This window comes from Gouania willdenowi, chromosome 6, assembly GCF_900634775.1.
Source record: "Gouania willdenowi chromosome 6, fGouWil2.1, whole genome shotgun sequence".
Lineage (NCBI taxonomy): Eukaryota > Metazoa > Chordata > Actinopteri > Blenniiformes > Gobiesocidae > Gouania > Gouania willdenowi.
The window spans coordinates 16,371,743-16,396,108 of NC_041049.1; the positions used below are offsets into that span (position 1 = coordinate 16,371,743).

Below are 24,366 nucleotides of genomic sequence, written 5' to 3' on the forward strand. Positions count from 1 at the left end.
GAGTGTCAGTCAAGGTTTTCAAAAGTTGTCAAGATGATGGTTGAAATAAGCTGCTGTGCTTCAGCTCTCATTTTACAGTGGATTTTTGTTGCACTAGAGAATGGACGTGACTCATTCAGTTATACATTTACTAAGACAAGTAATGAAGTGCTGCCACTTTCTGTGGCTGATCATAACAAGCTGTTTCCCAGCGTCCCGCTCCTCCCAGTGCGCTGATCGAGGATGGAGGCATTCGTGGTAAAGCTATGGCAGCTCTGAAAGGCCTTCAAACCCCCTTTTCTTAGGGACAACCCATCTATGAAGTCTTTCCTTTTCCTCCTCCTTGCATCATGACGCAAGGGTGGACTGGTACAAAAATTCCGCCCTGGCATTTTCTATTCAAACCAGACCTTTACATTATCAGTGACACCCTGTAGAAGCCATTATTAAGTCAGTGATGCTCAACATGTGGCTCTTTATGTTATAATTACCTCCGACAAGCGCAGAGCGGAAGGTTATGTTTTAGCCTGCGTTTATCTCTGTTTGTCTGTTAGCATGATAACTTGAAAAGTTATGAACGGATTTGGATGAAATTTTCAGGAAATGTTGATAAGGGAACAATGAACAGGTGATTACATTTTGGTGATGTTCTGGCTCCCAAAAGAAAATACCAAAAAAAAGGAAAATAGGAGCTGAGCCTCAGCCTGCACCTTTAAGTGTGGTGGCTTATGGGTAAGCACAGTGGCTTATGGGTAATGTAGTAGTGATAGGGAAGTGCAATGTGTGTATGTCCCACCCAGTACTTATGCTGTACTTGGCGGAGGTCTGCGCTCTTCGTGTGCTCTAGTTTTATTATCCCCCCAGAAAACCTTAAAAGGGAGAACATTTTAACTTCTTTATATCTATTTCCTTTGGCCATTGTGCAACTTCCTTTGTCCAGTTTTTGCCCACTTTTTTCCAGACTCTAGCTACCTTTTGCCAATAAACACCACTTCTTTCCTTTTTCCCCTACATTTTGTCTGTTTTTGTTCCACATTTTTTTCCTTTTTTCACTATTGTTTTTCCACATTTTGTCCTTTTTCAATTTTGTTTGACACATTTGACCCTTTTTTCACTATTGTTTACCACATTTTGCCCATTTAAGCTACCCTTTGCCAACATGTACCATATGTTCCTCTTTATTTACCCATTTTTTGGCCACTCTTGACTAGGGGTGTGAAAAAAAAAAAAAAAATTCCACGATATGCCCGATTTTTTTAAGTGCCGATATTAAATCAATTTTATTGTTTTTTTTTTTTTTTATCAATTTAAAAAAAATTCTGATATTTAATCAATATTTTTCTTACTGTATTTTTCATTGTCACTTCTCAGCAGAGCAGCCTAACTACTGGGCATATTGACTAGCTCCTGTTCCTACATAAAAACCTTGAAAATTGTGCCACTTCCACACCTCCACTCCGGTAGATGGCGCTGTATATATAATACAAATAATAATAATAAATAGGATGTTTTGAAACAAATAGTTTTGACTCAATTTGTCCTCTGAATGATCAATATCTTCTGTTGAACATATACAGCAACTTGATTTTTCATGTCTGTTTAATTTTGATATTAACTGGGTAGAATATCACAATATATTGTGATATCGCAGTATCGTGATAATATTGTATCGTATTGCAACATCCTTGCCAATACTCACCCTACTTTTGACTTTTGATTTAAGTCACTTTTCACTCTTTTCTTGCCACGTTTTTGTCACTTTTGGATCATTTATGACCACCTGTTACCATGTCTGCCAACACTCGCTCGCCAAAAAAAAAAATTGTAGCGGACCGGACCGGCCCATATTGGGTTGACGGCCCCACCGGGATGATGCCCGGTATGCCAGATGGCCAGTCCACCCGTGTCATGACGTTAACGGCCCAACCTCCAAGCACGCATGGCGTCTACAGGCGTCATCATGTTTTCTGGCTCACCAGTACCAAAGTTGCACTGGAAAAAAAATCCTTTTATAACGCTCCTAGGGGAATTTCCTGCCATCAACATCAAAATAACTTCAAAAGAGCTGGTGCAATCAAAGTTTCATGAGGTGAAGTTTATTTTTCCCCCCTCCTGCTTCTTGTTTACGTTTGCGTGAAGAGCGCATGTTGAAACTAACATGAAACTGGATCTTTTGAAGCAGAGGAGACCTGCTGTTTGCAGAGAGATTGAATGTCCCCTTTATTTATGAATCAGAGCTGTATTAAAGAGCATCCAATATGAGAAACAGCATGAGACACACAAGCAGCCTATATATGTGAATAGATTTCAAGCGCCTGTTGGCAACTTAAATGCATTATGCTATCGTTTTTAAAGCAATGCAACCCTCTGGGGTACTGCTTCCTTTAGGGGTTTCCTCTGACATACCCTCAGTTTGCTTCCACTAAGGCATCAATGATTCACATAACTACCAAAATGTAAGATCCCAAGGGAAGTCCTTTCTTCTGTAGATTGACAGACCTTCTGCTGTGACTGCTCATGACTTCTCCACCGGCTGGGAAACAGTGACTTTTTCTATCTCTGGCAGAGCTAACACTTAGCTTATTGGATATGCACTCTCGAGAAGCTGTGTTCCCATTACAGTTTTTCACAAATTGAAATCGATATCTCTAAATGTCAACAAAGTATAATTGCGCTTTTGAACGTGTTTCCACTGAAGGTTGTTTTGGGCAGGAGCGTCATAAGTGCCGTGAAATCTCATCCCGCGAGACTTAGCTGCAGGAAGATGGACACTCAGAACCTCCTTATAACACTCCGCAATCCTTTGTTGTTTCACGTAAATTAAAGTATAATGCTAAGAAAAGTCCTGGTCTCCTCTTCTGTCCACCCGTCCCTCCTCTTTGGCTTGTAGGCATGCGGGTCTCGCCTTCCTCTTCTCCACATTCTTCTTCTTTGCCATCGCCATTGTTTTTACATTTAAAGAATCTCTTGAGCTTTGAGATTTGGCTCTTCAGCTCTTTATCGTGACATTCTTTCTCCTTTTGTGCTTTGCTTTTTCGCGGACTGCTTTTTTTCCCCGACATCTCTTCATCGCCATCCACTACAACAACTGATATTGATAGTACGAACAAAACACCTGGTGATGACATAAACATTTTTTGCATCGGGATTGGCTGTAAATTGTCATAGTCTATTGTACGGCTGTGTGGTTGGTCAACTGATGCCGTTATGATGTGATTGACAGATAAATAAACAAATTGGATTTGTTTTTTATTGAATTCTGATAGGCTCTTGACATACTGTAGGCCGCTGGGCTCCAGTCCAGGCCAGCCCACTGGATAAGGCGGCCCTGCGCCATGTTTTCGCTGAGAGAAGTGGTTATGTGATGAGGTACGTCTTGTCAGGTAACGTGTATTTGCAAAAAAAAGTTTCCAATGTGCTTTTGCGATACATTTCAACTTCAAAACGCCTGAAAAACCTCCTCATTAAAGCGTAAAAACATTTTAGGGATATTTGAGTGGGTTTTTTTTTTCTAAATTGAGGCATTTCCATTACCAGTTTTTATTGCGCCATTTAGATTTTGCTTATTCCCAAGGGCAATGGAAACGCAGCTATAGAATGATTGAAAGTTTCTACCTATGCCCTCATAGGGTCAGTGTATGTTTTGGTCATTGGTCATTTTCCGTTCAGAAAAGTTATGTGACTTTCTTTTTCAAATTGAAAAGTTGAAATTCAAGGCATATGTCTTTATCAGGGTCAAGAAGGGATAAAGAAACATTTAAAAATCGTTGAATTTAAATTTTTTGTTTCTAAAACCAAAAAAAAACAGAAACACCGGAAGACAAAAAAAAAAAAAAGACAGTTTTTCATTATGGTAAGACAGGAAGTTGTTCTTTTCCAAATAAGAGTACATATTTGAGAATATGGTTGTTTTTCAGCCGCTAAAATTTATGTTTTGGAACCGTACTCCAAAATAATAATTGAAAAAAAATTTTAACAGAAAATTCAATGACCAAAACATACACTGACCCTCATAGATCAATGAATCGATCGTCAATTACTAAATATGAATACGGGTGCATAGAAGACTTATTCTGATATCACAGGGAATACCAGAAACAAACCAGAATAAAAAGGTTGTCAAGCGAATCACTTTCCTCATTTTCTGGCAAAATAAATAAATAAATAAATCATGTTAAAAATGGAGTTAAAACACTTCTTTGGGTGGAGATGAAAACAAACTTTCAAGCTGTAATTTCAAACTCTCTCTTTTTCTGTAGGCGTAATTGATGTTTCATTCATAGATCTATGAGGCCTACACTATGATTTCATAATAAAAATAGTACTGGGGTTAACAGCTTTAAAGAGAAAACCTCAATCAGTGCCATCGAGCTAGTTTGATATTCCTACAGTATTTGCAACGTTTTCATTCATTCTATGTAATCTAAATCTCACACACAACCACCCTTTCTCTGTCTCTTCAACACTCTGCCTCGTAGCTAATAAATTAGCATCTCTCCCATTCAGTTCCTGAGATATAGCAGCGCTGACACACTTTTTTCTCTCAGTTCAGTTATGACTGGAGGATAAGAACGACTCTGCCAATTAACACCACTGCAAGCTTCTGGTGCTAATTAACGTTCGTGGCTTCTCCGTAATATGCGTCTTTATGGAAATGGATACCTGCAAACTGAAAAAGAAGTCTCCTGCTTAGCTGTGTCGTGTGGAGATAACATCTGGCGAGGCGTTGTTATAGTCAGCTCAATTACACATAAAAGACACAATTAGGAACATGATCATTTTTATGTTTCAGCAAAACAAACGCTTTTTGTGTGTTGTGTTTTTTTCTCAAATATTGCTTTATTTCTATTTCATATTGGTCATTATTGCAGAAATAAAGATGAGACATAACTGGTTATATGGTTATATTCACTGAGACATTCAATTCAAACCCAGCCTGTGGTTGCCATGGAAACCTTTCAGGTGTATGAGTTTGAATGTATGAGTGTAATTACGCTCATGCAGCTGGCAGCATCTGCTAGCAAGGGCTGTTTTCTTTTATCTACAGACGTTTGGCTTTGACCACTGCACTCCTGCACCTGCTGCCCTCTTTTTTGGGGTAATGTGAGACAGGGTCAGGTAAAATGGAGAATTTATTTGAAACCAAATAATTCTAGAACCCTATTTCTGTTTTTGATGAATACATTTCTGCAGCACTTATTCTCAAGGATTTGCAGTATTTTGCAACATGTTGGACATATTTTGTTAAAGACACCAGTTTTACAGTCAAAAGGAAAAGAGAAATGCTAATGTTGAAATGCTAACAGCATGAGCTAAGAGAGCCAAGTGATGGCTAAAGCCAAAAATTGTACAGCAAAATAACGTGAATCTACAGTTCCTATGAACACAACAAGATTCTTTACACCAGGGGTATCAAACTCATTTTAGTTCAGGGGCCAAATGTAAAGTAGTTTGATCTTAAGTGGGCCGCAGATTTTAGGTGGGAAAATGAGCAATTTCAACAATATTTTCGCCAAGTTTGCTCTTCAACATATAATTGATACATTAAATATGTAAGCGCAGACAATATCCAATATTATTTTAGGAAATTATGATAAATGATTCAAAATTAAGTCTTTTAAACAATTTCAGGTTTAAAATGACTGTAGTCGTGATAAAAGCATGGGAAACTTGCAATCATCTAATATTGTGGAGTTTCAATAAATTAGTGTGTTTAGAAGGGATGAGACATTTGCAGCTGGATTATTTGGGAATGTACGCAATAATTCATATTTTTTGTGTCTTTTTTTACTTTTCTCCTGCTGATGGGATTTCGCTCCCGGGCCTTGAGTTTGACACATGTGCTTTAAGGTGAGCACACGCTGTGTGATTTTTGGCCCATCTTGAGCCGATTTTTCACTTGTGCATCAATTTTTGGGATCGGTCCGTTTCTCGGCTAAATCGTGTGTCGTGCATCGTGTAGTATACATGGGATCAGCAGTCGTATGGTTGTAAGACAATCAAACACGTTTGCAATCCAGTCGCTCCTGCAGTGCCACGGACCTACGGCTTACCTTAAACTCTCACATTGCGCACCGTAGGACCGCTGTAGAATTGACAGACTTTTTTTAAAGCTGTTTTTGCGGAGATTTGCGTGTCTATTCATTTCTGGGTTCTTCTTCTGTTTTAATGGTGACGCTTGAGAGTTCTTTTTCTTCTTCTTCTCATTTGTACGTTGCATTTCCGGAAACAAGACGCTGACGTGTCGTGTATGGTCGTACAGTGTGAGCAGTCAATACGTGTCAGAGTGTCGGTCCATATAGTGTGAGAAAATGAATCATGAGCTGTGAACATTTGGACTCTGCATGAGTCGAACAGTCTGATCTGGAGCTGAGTACAACAATTGAAAGAAGACGCACAGTGTCTGCCCGCCTTTAGAGGTTCATTAGATTTGTATCCAATCTTGAATAATGGGACCAGTTTGCCATTAGCACATGTGTGGTTGAAGAGTGGATTTTCATAGATGGCCTTCGCTCAAGAAGATAAGGAAAGAGCTTAATACTGTACCTCTGATTTGTGCTAACATACTTTTATCCATGGTAATGTTTTTTTTTTTACACCATAATGTGACAATTTTCCGCAATTACTTTTCAAATGATAAAACTTCTGCTTTGACTTTCAGCTACGGGGTAAAGTTACTTCATTTAATTTCCTTTAATTGTCTTTTTGAGGTTGAATTGAGACTTTGAGATTCCAATTGGATCCAACAGGTAACTCAGTAACTATTATGAAAATATATGTATAAAAACAAGAAAAGTCTTTTGTTCATTTTGTGATTGGGACCATCATTCTGTTCTTCCATTTTTTGAGGTGGATGAGATGTGGGACGTACTATCAGTATAATGTGTCTGATAAAACAAATAAAAAGCTTTTAGTTTACCTACCATTGTATTCATGAAATATAATTCCCAACAGCCCAAAAGGTGAATAACAGTGCACTTCCTGTAGACTCATGGCTATTATCTAAGATAGGATCAGTCCTCTCTGACTTGTAAATTCCCATCATTTTGCTCATCCGTGAAAGCGAAACACCTTGATCCATGCAAGCCCATGGAGAAACTATTTCATCACCAATCTTATTATGTGCAGCATTTACAGAGAATAACAGAAGAGGGAAATAAGAAATTCATATTTTCAGTCGCACATTTGATATTGAAAAATAGTTGCGCTTAATTTTGTGTATTTCATGCCACCTAAAAATAAGTTGTTTTTTTTTAAACACTAAAAATTTTAATTCCCACTGCATCTGTGGGAAATCTAGGTTTTTCTGTATCAGATTTTTTTTTGTTTTGCTTACTTTGTCTGTGTAACAAATCGGAACTAAGACACAAAAGGCCGACCCCATGGAAAGATTAGAAGATGAAACAATATGTTGACAGCCTGGGGAAATGTACTCTACATTAATGCTGGAGCCGTGAAACTCCAGCACTTGGCTGGACATCAAACAGCAAACCTTTTTTTTTTTGCCTTTATCTCCGCTGTTCACATGAGGTGATGCTGACGTGCGTGGCCAATCGGATCAAGTGGGTGCACTGATTCTGACTCGAGGGGAAGAAGCTGCAGTTACTCATGCAGAGGGACGGATGCCACATAGTGAGAGTCGACTGGTGGAGGTGGGATATGTGGGATATGAGTCTCTGTCAGCAGCAGAGGAGACGAGCCAGGTCTAATGAGTAGAGACTGTGCTTTAGCCTCTCCTCCCCCTGTCACGTATCTAAGGATTGAACACCCCTGATGGATCCTACACTTTACTTTCACTGCACACACTCCTATGCTTTTGAAATACTTACATTATTCAGCCTCTGATTTCCATTTAAATGTTATACGGCACAATATGTGTATATATTTTTGGGTTAAAACAGCTTTTACATGGTTAAAGTTACCGTTATTTTACCATTAGTCTATCTTTCTAGAGTAGTGGCAGTCCTGGTTACCTTGGTAACAGCAAGTGTGATTTAATACATAACAGCGCACACTCCTTGACCAGCAACCCTGCAGCAGAATTCATCTGAAATCATCCATTTAACAGATGCATTCACTGTACACCTGAACGTTCAAAGTAATTAAATAGATTAAGTAGTTTAGACACAAGATTATAGAAAAAATTCCACTAACTTAATTATGTCATGTTAGTGTAACATGTTTGAAGTAACTTTCACTGATAATTTAACTAACAATACTTTAATTTGAGTAGATGGAACTATATTTGTAAGAAAGAATTAAGCATAACTAAAAAACAACTTAAGTACAACTTAATATAATTATGTAATCAAATGCTAAGAATGATAAAGTCCTGTGATTTCTGCTGTTTCAAATAACAATAATTTAAAAATAAACTTTATTCATATGGCACAATAATTTAACTTCAAATGTTAAAAAAAACAATTTCTAGCTTTTGCTCACTTTTTTCACAATTACCTGATTTTTCCTTACATTTAAGACATACTGTATATTTATGCCAAACAACATGGTATCATGCAGATGTCATTTGTCAGATGTTTATATGTTTAAAATCATATCTTTGTATATACAGTGTCGGTCTCATGGGGGGGGCATTCGCGGGCAGTACCGCCTCCAGCTGACCAGAAAAACCAGATAAGCAGCGTTTATTTTAAACTTGTTCTGTTTGTGTGATATTTATGGATAAATTAGAGCGAGAACTGAAGTCCGCTGCACCTCGTTTCCCTCCCCAGGTCCTGGACCAGGTCTCCTCACACAATAGGACTGTTTAAGATTTATTTCAGCCGTTTTCTGGTCCTGCTCATGTTTTCATTTAGTCTGTGGATGTTTTAGCTTGTAAAAAGCTGCTCACGCTGTAGTTTTGTTTCGCTGTGTTATGATCCAAATAGTATCAAAATAAACATGTGACTGCTATTAACAGTGAGGCTGGTGTGAGGAACAATAGATGTTAGAACTTCTACCATTTGACACTTTTGCAAAAAAAAAATTACAGCTTTTTTTAGGATAGTAAGAAAAAATATCTTGTGCGTTATAAATACAGCTAACAGCAGCCGTCAACACACACGGAAGTTGATCATAAGAAACAAGGGGCACCAGTAGATTCATTACATCCCCTCTGGTTCTACATATCATGTGCATGTTTTAAGTAACATCCATTCCCCCCCATTTAATACCGCCTAGCGCCGACTCTGCGTATACTGTATAAATCCTATACATCCTAAATGTTTTGCCAATTGAAAAGCATCAACAAGAAAGCCACGCCCATTCTGGGCTCCATTTAGTACGCCCCACCCACACTTCCAAAGCCATACTGAACTTTGACCCGAGACAAATTGTTGAAAATGTTGGTGGACTCATTTATTAGCACAAAGAGCCACAGGATGGTGTGGGGTTTAATTCCCTGTAGGAGCAATACAAATATTTATTGATTTAATTTATTCATTACTTTATTATTTTATCACAAGATACAGATTGTAAATAATTAAGTAGAATGAGAAGATAGTTGATGGTGTTATGCAAAAACATTCGTGTTCCACTTTAAAACAGTTTGTGTGACTTATCGTTGCATTAAAAAGTGAAATTTTTTTATATGCGCCAACTATGTTTTCTCTCTCTTTTTTTTAATATAGTGTTTATACCTAAAATACGCACAGAGAGGCAATCCCATGACTCTAGGCAATCACAAACAACTAAGTCTAACAACATTTCCCACCCTTTGTTTGGTAACTAAGTTCAGTGCTGGCTTTAGAGATGTGGGTGGGGCTTAAATATATTTTATAGATTTCAGTGTTACTCTCATCCAGACACTTTAATTTTATTGTATAAAAATAAGATTTAGACATAATGTTCACTTTTTACTTATAAACATATTGACAGTTACATATGACATGACTTAAATGTGAGGAAAATGTACTCAGTGTGATGTAAGTGAGCTAAATATTGAACATACAGTATATCAAGTAGGAAATTGACATAACATTTTTACAAATGACACACCACAGGGGTGATTGTCAGCAAAGGTTAACACTGACTCCTTTATCAGTGAGGTCCAGGCATGAGTGATTGATTTTCTTAATGTGTTATTTTTAATCCTGTAAAACGGACGGATTATGTCACCAACAATGTAGGTGCAACAGCCACTACATACAGGACAAACATGGAAATTCTTCATATGAGTAAATAAACAAGTGACTTGATATGCCCAATACATATAGAGAAAATCATATTAATGGAATTTAAAATTTTATTTTATACAGGAAACCTGAAATATTGACCCATTGACTCACATTTTCTGTTCTGGGACACAGGCAATTTGGGGGCAGCTTTGGGGTCTTCAGGTAATGGCAGAATGTGTATCTGAAACGATCGCCTGCAGTGAAGTAACGTTGGGACAGATGTGTGAAGAGAAAGGATGAAAATACGCTTAAAATAAGCAATGTAAAGATATATGGATCACATAGGCCTCGTGAGGTGTTAATGAGACAATACTGTAGGCGGAGTTAAAGATTATTGCCAGGGGAGGCAGCAAAAAATAAAAAATAAATGTATATAGAGAGAGAGAGCGTCTCGAGTTTCGCTTCACAAATAAGGAATGAAAACAAATTTACCAATCTTAACTGTTTTTATATTATCATTTCTGTAACATAAGTTTTGAAAGCTGTATTATGGACCTGCCAAAATACAGTAAATTCAAAATGCAGCTTGAAATGTTCAGCCCCCACTGTAGCTTAAAGAAGGAGGGAGTAAAGTTGCTCAAATTGAGCAGTGTTATTGTTTATTATGTTCTACATGATATATCATACAACGCTTGATGCCCCCCTGCCCCCTTGCAAGATTTGCGTATGGACAATACCCCAATTATACCACTGTTTATTAATTTCATGAAGTCAGTGCTTCACCTGATTGCTAGTAGTCAGGTAACTGTATATAAGCTAACGCCACTACGCAGTTTGAATTCTTCGTTTGTCATATAGTTAGAAACCCATATGAAGTGAAATATTTGTGACATAATTTTTTTTCCTATGTCATGCTTCATGTATTTACAGTATAATGTGTGCAGAAAAGTGTGACAGAGTCCACAAAGTTTTTTTCAGTCAGTAAAAGATAACATTTTAGAGTGTTGTGCGTAGAAAGAAATGGAGTCAGGATATGATTCAAATTAAAGTAATTTTAATGAAAAAATAAAAAAAAAAGACGATTGTAACAAACTGACTGTAAACTGCAGATAGAGTGACAAGAAACATTGCAGAGGCAATTATCTATCAAAACACCCATTTGTCCGGTACTTTGCTAGGCGCAATATACTTCCTGTTTACAGTGGCACTTCATATTTTTGCGGGATGCCGTGCCAACCACGCTAAAACGGAAGAAGAAGAATCAGCATTGTGTGCGTGTCTCGGTTTACTAAAACGTGCGCAAATCATGGCGAGTCAATGCGAGAGCAAGGTGAGCTTTTCAGAGTGGAAATACGCGCATTATTTGACCAATCTGCCATCAAAAGATACATTTTCAGTTCAATTCAACTTTATTTATATAGTGCAAATTAAAACAAAGTCATCTCAAAGCAATTAACAAAATATAGAGTCCATAGTAAGAAAGAAAGAACCCAACAAGATCCACATGAACAAGCATTTAGTGACAACGGGAAGAAAAAACTCCCTCTTTTTTATAGGAAGAAATCTCCAGCGGAGAAGCTCTAAGCTAGCGCTGCGTTGGTGGACGTGAGAGAATCTTCTGCAAAGCTAGTATGTTGTTGAAAATAAGCAGCCTGTCACTACTGTAATAGTCACTGCTTTCAGCAGCTTGTTAGCCTGATACCATGTCCTATGCATTGCATTGTGTAGCTCAGAAAATGTTGTGATTTTTTTTTTTCCATAAGCATATACAACAGCAGAATCTGCACTTGGAATACGCGCAGCTTACTTTACATATGTTAAGGTGCAACTCTTAAGTTGTGCTAAGGTTGAACAATTGCTCAGTTTTCATTTTGGAGCAGCTGTTTTATGCTTTGTATGCACATAATTTGTGAGTGTTTTTATAGCAGTTTTTGCAAAGCAGAGGTGGTCCAAATGTATTCCAAGTGTTAATTCAGATTGCTTTCATTTATTTATTTTAGAAGGTTTTGTGTGTTTATGTTGTACGTTGTTGCTATTTTTTGTATTTAAGCTGTAAGGGAACATTCTGAGGGCTAAACACAACCGTTTTTATGATGCTGAAGCCACTTAAATTTTTCATCTTTGACTGTGAATAATATTCAGGTTGTTTTGTGTTATTTATTTCAGAATTTCTTGTAACATTTTCAATTTCTGCTGATTTCAGGTAAATAAACTGGCAATGGAAAAATACTTTCAGTCAGATTGATGTTTGTAAAGACTAATACTGAGCAGAATTTAGCAATGTGAATGTAAATGATTAGAAACTTTGGGGTTGGACACAATACAATTTCATTGAGCAGAGGCTTTTATCCAAACCAATGTTAATACATGAGCAGTAGGGGTAGGAGGGATTCAAACCACTGACCCTCTGATTGCAAGCCAGCTTCCTTAACCACTATTCCTCCACCGCACAGTTGATCAGCAGTGGATTATTTTCTGATACAACACTAATATGAAGCTGTACGGACACAAATGACCAAAAAAATAATACATTCTTCAATTCTAAGTAACTTAAAAGTTACTTTTTCCAGTAACGCATTACTTTTTGGTGTTAGTAATCAAAATAGTAACTGAGTTACTTTGTGAATGAAGTAACCACTATTGTTAACAGTTAAGTTTTTTCAGTCACTAGCACAACACTGTTAAATAGCGATGGAAGACAACTAGGAGATGAGGAACACCTGAGTAGAAACAGTTACCTACCAAGCAGACTCACACCACTCCATATCCAGACTGTTAATGAATTGTAAATGTTGTCTCCACCTTGGATATGTTTCTTTAAGGTTTAAACACGGTTTATCCAGTCTGTTATCACTCTCCCTCAGAAACCAGTATGTGGGGCAGACAGCACGCGGTCACGGACGTCCGCTTTCAGTACGCGGAGTCCGTTCGGCCAGGATATGTTTCGGCCTTTAGACGGTTGCTTCTCCACATCCGTCTTCCATTTTCCGCTTGCATTGCCATGTAACCGTTCTGCTTAACAATGGGGACTTCTCCTGATGGAAGGTCCACTATTGTACTTGACTACAAGATAGGACGTGGCCGCACATCGACTTGTGTTGGGAAGCCAATAGTAACGGCCCAAAACAGCTCAGGGAGCACTCTGTTTGTAAAAAGATCTGTGATTGGCTGAAAAGTCATGCCATGCTCCTGGACTTCTATAGCTCAAACACAGAGCCAATAGAAAGAGTGTCCTCTCAGAACACTTGGAATTACAATATTCTTAAAGGTTATTAGGGATTTTTACCAAATGAAGCCAAAAAAATCCTTACATACTGCAGCTTTAAGGAAATAGAAATAGAACCCCCTGGGATTTGAAACTTAATTTGAAAATGATTGTCACACAAATGACTGGAAACGTTGTCTGGAAAACATACACAAAACCCACCCACATAACATAAGACTGTGACACAGATTGAGTGAACGCAAACTAACATTATTTGATCAACATTTCCTATTGATGATGAGAAAGTCTGCAATGCAAAGTGGATGAAAAAAGCCGGCTATATGTGTGTAGCATGTATATATTCAAACTCCAGTAAAGGCAACTCATTTTATTTATTTATTTATTTAACAGGAAAATGGAAATTTTCTGTTGATTTAAACTCATATCACATTTTCCAAGATTAGAAAACAACATGGTTTAGTTCTGAATAGACCCTGCGTGTGTGTAAATGTGTGTGCGTATGTGTGCACTGCCTTGTTCGAGATTAGGTTGGGAGAGCAGAACCAACATGAAGTCCTGCGGGGGTGGAACCCACTTTACATTGTTTTATCTGAATGTGTTTCCATAAGTCAGCCTGTAACAAATGTACGCCGAGGGGATGCACAGATGGGCTCAGCATTGTGTTAGGAATACTAATAAAAACCCACTGACCACAAGCTTTTGTTACAGGATCATTATATGTGGTGCCGTCATACGTCAGGGACGAGCTGTGTGCGTTGTGTGCTCTAACCACACTTTAGTACTGCATTAATTAAAGCTTTGGATATTTCTGGAGGGAAATAGTCGTGTAGTAAAACAAGTAAACAAGTGATGATTTCCCCCCAAAAGGTGTTAAAAACCAATTTAAAATCCAATGAGTTTTTTTCTTTTTTTTTTAAGACCAATAGAAGTGCTGTTTTCCTGGTTTGATTATGTTGGAAATGAAGTTCAGTAGTACGGGAAATGACCCAATCTGGCAACATAGTTAATTAGTCCAAAGCCATAATTTTCAGCCTTTATAGACTCTATTCCAGGGTACCAACATTCATGCTAAATTAACCTGTAAAACGTCCCTAAATGTGTTGAAACACAATGTGGGAAAATACGGATGAAAAAGAGCTCAGCATTGAGGTGACAAAAAAATTAATCAGTTATCTAAACCATGGTTTCTCAATTGGGGGTACGTGTACCCCTTGGGGCATGCAATGGGGTACTTGAGAAAGAGTCAGAGGAATTGGAAAATTAACAAATGAAAGCATTAAATATATGGGGATTTATAATGTTTATTTCAACTCACAAAAAGACATCAAAAACACACAAAATAGGAGAAAAATATACTGAATAATAAAAAGAACAGAAAAGCAACAATAAAAAATACACAAAATGACACCAAAAACGCAAGTACTACGAGAGAACAATACTTACCGTTACCACTAACACACAAAACTGAATCAAAGACACTCTAAATTAAAGAAAAATACACAAGATCACTACAAAAAACACACAAATAACAGAGAAATGACATGAGAAAAAACCAAACGACACCAAAAACACACACAGAGAGAATCATTCAAATAATACCAACAACACACTAAAACACACAACAAAAACACACAATACAAGAGAAAAATATACTGAATAATGAAAAGAACAGAAAAGCAACAATAAAAAATACACAAAATGACACCAAAAATGCACGTACTACGAGAAAAAAAATACGAACCACTAACACACAAAACAAGAAAAAAATACACAAGATCACAACAAAAACACACAATATAAGAGAAAAATACAAAACAACATGAGAAAAAAACAAATGACACCAAAAACACACACACTGAGAAAATAATTGAAATAATACAAATAGCACACAAAAAACGATTACAAAAACACACAAAATAGGAGAAAAATATACTGAGTAATAAAAAGAACAGACAAACAACAACAACATACACCAGAAACACACACAATGATATAAATGATCTTGATTAGAACATGAACCTAAAATACAAGAGTTGGTCTTGGTCACACATCAGGAGTGAGATGAGCATGTTTTTTCACAGAATTCTGAGCAAAATGTGGTAGTCGAATAAAGGTGGTACTTGGAGTCAAAAGTTAGAGAAGGGGGTACTTGAGGCAAAAAAGATTAGTTATTAGTATTGGTAGTTTTCTCCTTGCTAATGAATTGTTAGTGTATTTGATCAGGAGCACACTTTGAGAACAAATGACATCGTAAAAGACGAGAGCATGCATGTGTTTGTGCTTGGTGTGTGTGTGTGTGTGTGCGCGTGTGCTGCATGACGACTAAATGCATTTCCATATCTGTGTGTCAGAATGATGTGTCGTCCTTAAAGGTTGTTGTTTTGTCCAATCCTCATCCCTCTGCCTGGGAGGCGTTCTGTCAGAGGCAGACCAGTGACTTTTCAGGCAGCTGAACTCCAGGACCTTGTGGTGTCACCCTCAGTTGTCATCTCTGACTGTTACAGCCCAGACAATGATGCACTCACTGTGGCTACAGATGATGAACAGCCAAGCTCAAGGCCTCACACTACTTTTAATCACTGTCAACCAGGGTTTGGCTCAAGTATAATTGTGTAATTGATAATTCATTACAATTATGATGTAATTATAATTGTAATATCAATTTAAAAAGATATCTTGCCGTAATTCTAATTAAATTGTAATTGACTTTGTAATTGTATCTTTATAAAAACTGACAATTATAATTCAACGCAAAACTGGGGAACCATATTACAGTTCTATGTACAGTTATACACATATGTAGTTAATAGTTATTAAAATGTTTCTTATCAAGCGTTCCCACATATACTTAATATATGAATATATATATATATATATATATTTTTTTTTTTTTTTTTTTATTTCCACATTTTCATTGATTAGAAACCTAACTATGGAAGAGGATTAGGACCAATTTTTCATGGTGAAATTATTTTTAAGAAAGTCCAAATTTCGAGATTAAAGTTAAAATTTGGAGAATAAAGTCCAAATTTTGATTTTGATCTTGACATTATTCTCAAAATTTTGACTTCATTCTCAAAATTTCGACTTCAATCTCAAAATTTTGATTTTGTAAAAAAAATCCATCAAAATTGGTCCTACGCCATTGTACCTAACAAGTCAACCAATAGATAAGGAAAAACAATAGATGATATATATGTTTTTAGTGTATTCTACAGTTGTTTTAAGACCTGTTTTCAAAGGAGATGCTAATAGAAAGCTAACACAAGTGCGAGATTAACTTTTATTAAGTAATTTATTTTAGGCTCAGTAATTGTGATTAATTGTAATTGAAATTAAGTAATTGAGAACGTAATTGTAATGAACTTGTAATGAAATTGTGATGGATAAAAAAATCTTGTAATTGGAAAAAATGCTGATCACTGTAATCATAATTGAACATGAGCAATTGAAACCGTAATTGTAACTGAAAAATGTAATTGACCCCAACCTTGCTATTGACAGACTGGCAAACAATCATGTATAGAATTTACAAGAACTGTGATGTTTACTTGAAAAAAAAAAAAAAAGTCTGATTTATTTTCTTCTTTGACAAAAAAATAGCAATCCCTCAGTGGTTATGCAATTTTATAATCATTACAGTTCATCATCATCTAGTTTGTGAGACCCGTGGTGGACTGTTTAATTGCCTCTGACAAAACCAAATAGGTTTAGTCCCAGGAGAAGCATATAACCACACGCATCTTATCCATAAATCGGGTGCGTGGGGCCAATGGAAGGTGGTGGTGGCAGTTATATGGAGGCTTACGCTGGGGGAGCGGAGCACGCCTGTCGCCACAAAATGGATCTGTCGGAGGAAACTGAATAATGCGACAGCCGCGTCACTCACATACCCGTCTCTTTCATTTCATTAGTATACTGGAACAGCGTGTGTGTGTGTGCATCCTGTGCATAATGTGCAGCAAAGGCGACAGGTGGAACTGAAAGAGTGTGTGCGTGTTTGTGAGCACCTGTTTGCCTCTAACTACTGCTTCACAGAGAAAAGATTTAATTGCTTCGGAGAGCTTAAATTCTATCGTAGAAGACGACCAAGGGAGTATTCAGTCTAAATAGAATGCATAATATCCCTCCAAAAACACTCAGTCTCTGGTGTGTTCAACCATGTTTTCAGCAGTGTTCATTCTGTTCACTAAAAATGGCCATCGTTGTTTTTGTCAACTACATTTTTTTAAAGCAACAATAAGACAAGACTATGACTAAACAAAAACTATAAAAACTACGAGAGCATATTAGGGACACTTTGAAATTTTTTAAAAATCTGAGCACTACGGGAGTAAAGTCGTAATATTTCAAGATTAAATTTGTAATATTTCGAGATTAAAGTTGTAGTATTTTGGGATTAAAGTTGTAATTATTTGAGAATAAAGTCATAATGTTATGAGAATAAAGCGGTATCTTTAAAAACTCGTACTGGTACAGCGCTCAGAATTCCTTGTTGAGGTGAAAGCAGCTATCTTTTTTCTTTTGCCCCCCCCCGGCAGTAGTCTCATCCTCTACCTATGACTAAACCTAAATTATTATTTGTTGTCAAAATGGACAGTTTTTAAGCATGCTTCTCTGCAGCATTAACCCTTGGTCTTAATTGTAGTCTCCTGAAGGCAAACTAGCTCGGTTGCACCACCTTGTCAAAAAGCATCAGTCAGTGAAATATGGCTGTGAGATAGTGCACAGTTATAGCTGCTATCACTGCTGCCTGTAGCCTGTGACCTTGGAGTGAGCCTGAGCCGGAGCTTGAATCCACTCTTCTAAAGTTGCTGCTTCTCACGTGCACGCTGTCCATTTCATTAGGTTCAGGCTGCAGCTCATTTGCTTACAGATGGTTCATGTTTTTTCTGTATTTTAAGGAATGAGAAAAGAATGCCGTGACTTGTCTTAGATTATGTGGAGGTTTCCTTCTGTAAAACAGCAAAAACAACACTGAGAAAGGGCTTTTTAATGGCAAAATAATACATTTTACCTGCAACGAGCAGCTTTGTCGGCGGGGGTGGTTAGCATCCTTAGCATGCTTGTTGGCGGCTTTTTTTAGGTGGAACACCTGTCTGCTTCCTTGATACTTCTACTCCATCATTATCACCATCATCTCCTCCAACACTCTTACCACCGCTAACCAAAACCTGTTCAAGTGTAAGTTGCCTGTATTTTTCCTTATCGGATTTTCTGCGTTTTGCCATTCTCTCTCGACCTTATTTTGGAATATGGATAAGTAGGATGTAGCCGCGGTTTCTACTTCTGCTACCTGTGATCGGGCATCCAAAGAGCACTGTTGCCACCTGCTGGCTCAATAATATATTGTTTACAAGTAATATATTTATACAGTATTTACATGAAAATTGCATATGGCTTTACTGCACCCGTTCCCACTGAAAAACGATAGACGGCATGGACAGTCAACGTTACTAAATCAAATGACGTCTAAAGACGTCAATGGCAGTCAATCAGTAAATGACCTTTATTGACATTTCTAAAAATGAACCTTCAGAGACGCTGTCCCCGTTGTTACATGTGACATCATCAGCAGTGTGTGTGAAAGTGTGAAAGAGCAAACTAAAGACCCATCTTATTACTTGTTATGAGGACATAACAAACTGGCGACAAAGTGTGTGTTCTTGCGGAAGCTTGTTGTTTTCGGAAGAAAAGTCCTTCCAAGAAGCAACTTTTGCGCGAGTGTACAGAACCCAGAAGTGAGTAGCGTAGCAACAAAGACGCTAAACATGGAGGACAGCACAGCTGCAGGTGGAGGAAATGGATTCTCCGTACTGGAAATATTTTTGAAATATCGCCAAACTTTCGAGTGTTTCTGCCTTGGCGCCATGTTGGAAAAGGTGGGAACCAAAATACGCTGCTTGCGTGTGACGTCATCACGTAGTTGCGACGTAAGAGGAACCGATAAGCGGAAATGACAGTCAAGCAAACAAACGATTCCTCGGAATTGGATTACTGGGAACCGGTTCTCTGAAAAAACTGGTTTTTGATTCCCATCCCTAGCAACCACTGCACTAAATACTGTTTCTTTCCACTTATTTACAAAATGAGATTCTTTAAAATGTGCGTTATCAGTCGTTCATTCTATCATTATGCTCTGTAGTAGTTTTTTAATAGTTTTCTACGCAAAACATTGTAGTCGAACAAATAGGATACTTGGATTCAGAAATCAGATAAAGGAGGTACTTGAGCCAAAAAAGTGTGAGAACCACTGCTCTAAAGGGCCCCCAGGCCGAGTTTGACGCGTGTGTTTTAAGTGAAGGATTACTTTAGTTTGCTCTGATCTCAGAAGGTGAAACAATTCTTAACAATACGATGAGTCAGCATGGTGCAGTCACTCAAAAGCATGTTCATAAATAGCAGCAACTTTACCCCCTGATGTAAACACTCACACTCCACCATTTATGTCTGCGTCAGCCAGTGACTGTTCCCTGCAGAGTAAGCACTACTGCCTTATGAAAGCAGGCAAAACCCACCCGTTTTTAGGAGAAACTGGCTGTGAAGGCCTGAAGGCAGTAGCAGAACCCAGCCCTCCAACTAAACTCAAATGTGCAAAACAGAAAAAGCTCCCTCCATGGTGAGCTGTTGCCAGTGACAAAGCACCTGCAGCCTTTGGCTTTTACCCCAAAGGTGCTACATGATGTAGTTTAGGAAGTCACATTTGGCAACCAGCATCAGACTGTAAAAGACCTGAATATCCAGTCTTAAAGCAACGGATGCAAGGAGACAGCTTTGACCCCTATCACATAAGATAATTGAAATAACTTTGCAAATCTTAACAGGATAAATATAGCTGACTTTTAACTCATTGGCTGCAAAAAATAAAAATATAATAAAACAGTTTTTCAACCAATACATTTAAAAGACAAACATTTTTATCAGATATAAATATAGTGTAGGCCAGGGTTGGGGTCAATTTTTATCACGGAATCATTAATTACAATTAATCACAATTATGGCGTAATTATAATCGTAGTTGAAAAAATCTGTTGCTGTTGTAATCATATTTCAATTGTAATTAAGTTCAGATAATTGACTTCACACACATACAAAAGCACATACATTCATCAAAATGCTATATGACTAAATGTTAGTAAAACTGTAATTGAACTTTAGAAATTGAGAATGTAATTATTGACTTTCAGGGGAAAAATTATATTTCTAATTTATTTGTAATTGCTGGTTACCGTAATCCTAATTGAATTGTAATTGAAGATGGATAATTGAAAAAGTAATTGTAATTGAAAAATGTAATTGACCCCAACCCTGATGTAGGCCTCAGGTCAATAAATTAAAGATTATTTCTCACACAAAAAAATATGTAAAAAGTTGAAATTGCTGCTCAAAAGTCTGTTTTGATCATCTCTCGGTTTATTGACAATTATAAGCAATTATGCTTATGCATTATGGTATGCTTATTATGAGTATGCTTGTGTATAAATCTGTGAATGGGTTTGGTCCAGAACATGTTAGTCAGGTATGAACTGAGCAGGTCTCTCAGATCTATGGACACAGGTCAGATAGTGGAGCCCAGAGTTCACAGTAAACATGGTGATGCTGCTTTTAGTTGTTATGCTGCAAAGAAGTGGAACAAACTGCCAGCAGAGCTGAAGTCAGCATCAGATGTGAACATTTTTAAATCAAAGTTAAAGGCACATTTTTTTCTCTACTGCGTATGATTGAGAGAGAGATTTTTGGTCATGTTGTTGATGTAATGTGTTTGTTGATACTTTTAAATGATTTTACTGATGATTTTAAATGTTTTGTTGCCAGCTTTAATGATCTTATTGATAATTAATTATAATTATTGTTTTCTGTTGCACTTTTTGATCGTGTAAAGCACAGTGATTTGCCTTGTGTATGAAATGCGCTATACAAATAAATATGCCTTGCCTTGATGTTTTCGGAAAAGTTTTGTGCATTGCATTGTGGGATGTGGAGTCCTGTAAATTGATGCATAGAAGTGTTTTTTTTATTTATTTTTTTTACTTCATTCTTAGTTGATTTTTTGCATTTGCCCCCCATAAACTCTACCAAAGTAACTTCCCAACACATTTCTGGTGTTTTAACAAACTTATATTTTGGAGGTGAGGTGGAAAGAACCAAATATGACTGAAATTGAATATCTAACAGAGTGAGGTGATATTACGGGGAATACTAGGCACGAACAAGGACAAAAATGATGTCAAGAAAATCACTATCCTCCTTATCTGACAAAGAAACTCAAGAAATCACATTAAAAATTAAGTAAAACACTTTAGTGCATCCATATACCACAATGCAATGCATGGAACTTTTCTAAAAATGAGTGTTTATAATGGATGGAAACAATCTTTCTTTACAACTTTTTTGTAGTAAATTATCTTTCATTTATTGATCTAAAATGTTGTCCTTTTGATAGTGTCTCTGATGTTAACAGATACAGCTGATCATTTCTCACTAACTGTGGGAAAAAATGACAAAATTCCCCAATAAACCTGTTGGGTCAGGACTACAGTCAAACCTTACTTATATAATGGCTACAAATTGCAACACAGTATGAAACAAAGTCTTACAGTAGTGAATTCCCTATTCTTTATTTAATACAGCAAAAAACATCTTGACCTAAATGGTGTTGATTGCATTTAAAGTTATAATATAATTGCAGAAAATACTCATCCAATCCCAGCATTCACATTATGTTACATAATATACTTCTTAATTGTATGCACATTTCTAAAATGATCCATTTCATAAAGCAGTTTGACATAACCTTATAAGCATGACAAGTATACACAACCACACAGAGATCTAAGAAGAACACTAGCCACGACTCGTGATATCAGTTCATTTTATTCTTATATCCTTCATTTATCTTTAAGTTACGAAGTAATAAAGACAGCCATATTTCATTCTCCCTTATGCATTTGCTAAGTCATGCCAAAACAACCGCACATTTTTCTAATAAACTGTTTTTTAACGATTCTGTTCTAAAAAAGTTGATAAAACCACCTCTTCTGTCATTTATCTACAGCTAAGCCAGAATCAATGTTAGACTGGAAAACAGAATAGAATATATTAACTTGCCCTCTAAACAACTGTTGCGCGCCACTGTCAGTTGTTTTGTTTTTTAAACTCCTATCACATTTATCACCAAACAATATCATAGACTGATAAAAACCATTACAGGGAAGCTGCAGTGTTGTGGAAGTAAAATAAAGCTTTACTTACATCTGTGGTCTCCAAAGAGTCGTTGCATCTCCAAATGCGGCATCGTTTAACAACGTTCTGTTGTTGCTGTTGCTCTGCAGCTCTGTGGTAATTGGCATATTTTGGTGAAAGGGGGCAAAGAAAGTACTTAAAGACGTGCAATGAGTCCCACCGGGCTGTGTTTTCTTTGACTGATGCTGGAACATTATTGCCTCATAGTCTGTCCATGTCAGCCATTGTTCCAGAACGGTCGATGGAGATGCTAGAAGCTTCTTTGCTTACACATAAATCACCACATGAATCACCAACCAATCAGCCACTGATATTTCTTTATGCAACCACTTCGTTCAGCTGCTGCTAATGTATCCTCCTGATTTGCTTTGTATCTCATTTGAGCCAACCAGCGATGCATGACAATAGCTGTGTAATGTGAATTGCTGCAATTGGCTTGGCAGGGACACGGGCTTTGTTTGCATTGGCTTAAAAGTGCAGCTCTCTTGACCTTGTAGAGTTAGTCTGACGCTGAGATTTTCTGAAAAGGGCAGATGAAGATGAGTCAAATGCAGCCTTGGAACAAAACACAAAAATGCATCACTTAAGGCTGGGATACACTGTGTTGTTCTCACACTATATGGACCGACACTCTGACACGTATTGACCGCTCACACCGTACATCCATACACGACACGTCGGGGTCTTGTTTTGGGAGATGCAACATACAAATTAGAAGAAGAAGAGCTCTGAAGCGTCGCCATTAAAACAGGCGAAGAAGAAAAACCCGGAAGTAGAGAGACACTTGCAAATCTCCGCAAAAAGAGCTTTAAAAAAGAAAAGAGGGCGATGTGATGGACCAGGAGCTGGCTGGACAGACGTCTGCAGTACAGTCCTTCAATTCTACAGCGGTCCTGCGGTGTTTGCGCATGCGCAGTGTGAGAGTTTATGGTAAGCTTGATTACCATACGATTGCTGATTGTGAGGTGTTAATCGCTTCTCGTGATGCCATGTATACTACATAATCTAGCAGAGACTTACACAATCCCAAAAATAGACGCACAAGTCGAAAATTGGCTCAAGGAGGCCCAAAAAATGCATTAAGTCAAGCTAATTCTACACAAGATTGAACTGGCTATCAAAATGTATAAAGGCAAAATATTTGCCATGATACATAGGATTTTTTTCTTGCTTCATTCAGCTGCTTCTTTTTTTTTTTTTTTTGGACCCAGAGGTGATCACATCATCTTTGACCCTGGTCGCATTGATCTGCACTGACTGAAGCTGTTGTTGCCCTTGCTGCCATCATGTCCTGACCTTCGCTGACTTGGCTCATCACATTCTTATCAAATGCTATCTGATGGCACCGCAGGGCTCAAAGGGAGCAAACCATTTGATACGATCTGTCTGTCTGAAGAAAAAAAATCTCCTCCCTCATCCCTTGTAGTTAAAAAGGTTTAAAACCGTGCCGTTTGTCATTACTACTTAATTAGGCATGGTTTTACTGTGCCATGTCGGGGCCTTTATTGGCTATCGGCGCAAGCAGTTGCAAAGGGTCACATGAGCCGCTAGCGAAGTCATCAGCTTTATCTAAGAATGAAATTACAAAAATAAATCTGAGTCATCATTAATTCAAAATCTTTGTTGTGCAGTGTGTGATGTCAACTAACAGGTGACTGATTGACAGGTATCTGTCATTTCATTTAGAGCAGGGTTTCTCAAATGGGGTACGCAATGGTACTACAGGGGGCACTTGAGATAGAGAGAGTGGAGAATTAAAAGCCTAAAAGCATTCAAAATATTGGGTTTTATAATGTTTATTTT

General features: G+C 37.4%; 1 long non-coding RNA gene across 1 annotated transcript in view; it reads left to right on the forward strand.

Moving 5' to 3' along the window:
• LOC114465371 (uncharacterized) overlaps positions 1–24,366 on the forward strand; it is a 248,113-nt gene that overhangs the window by 206,980 nt on the left and 16,767 nt on the right. The window lies entirely within an intron of this gene.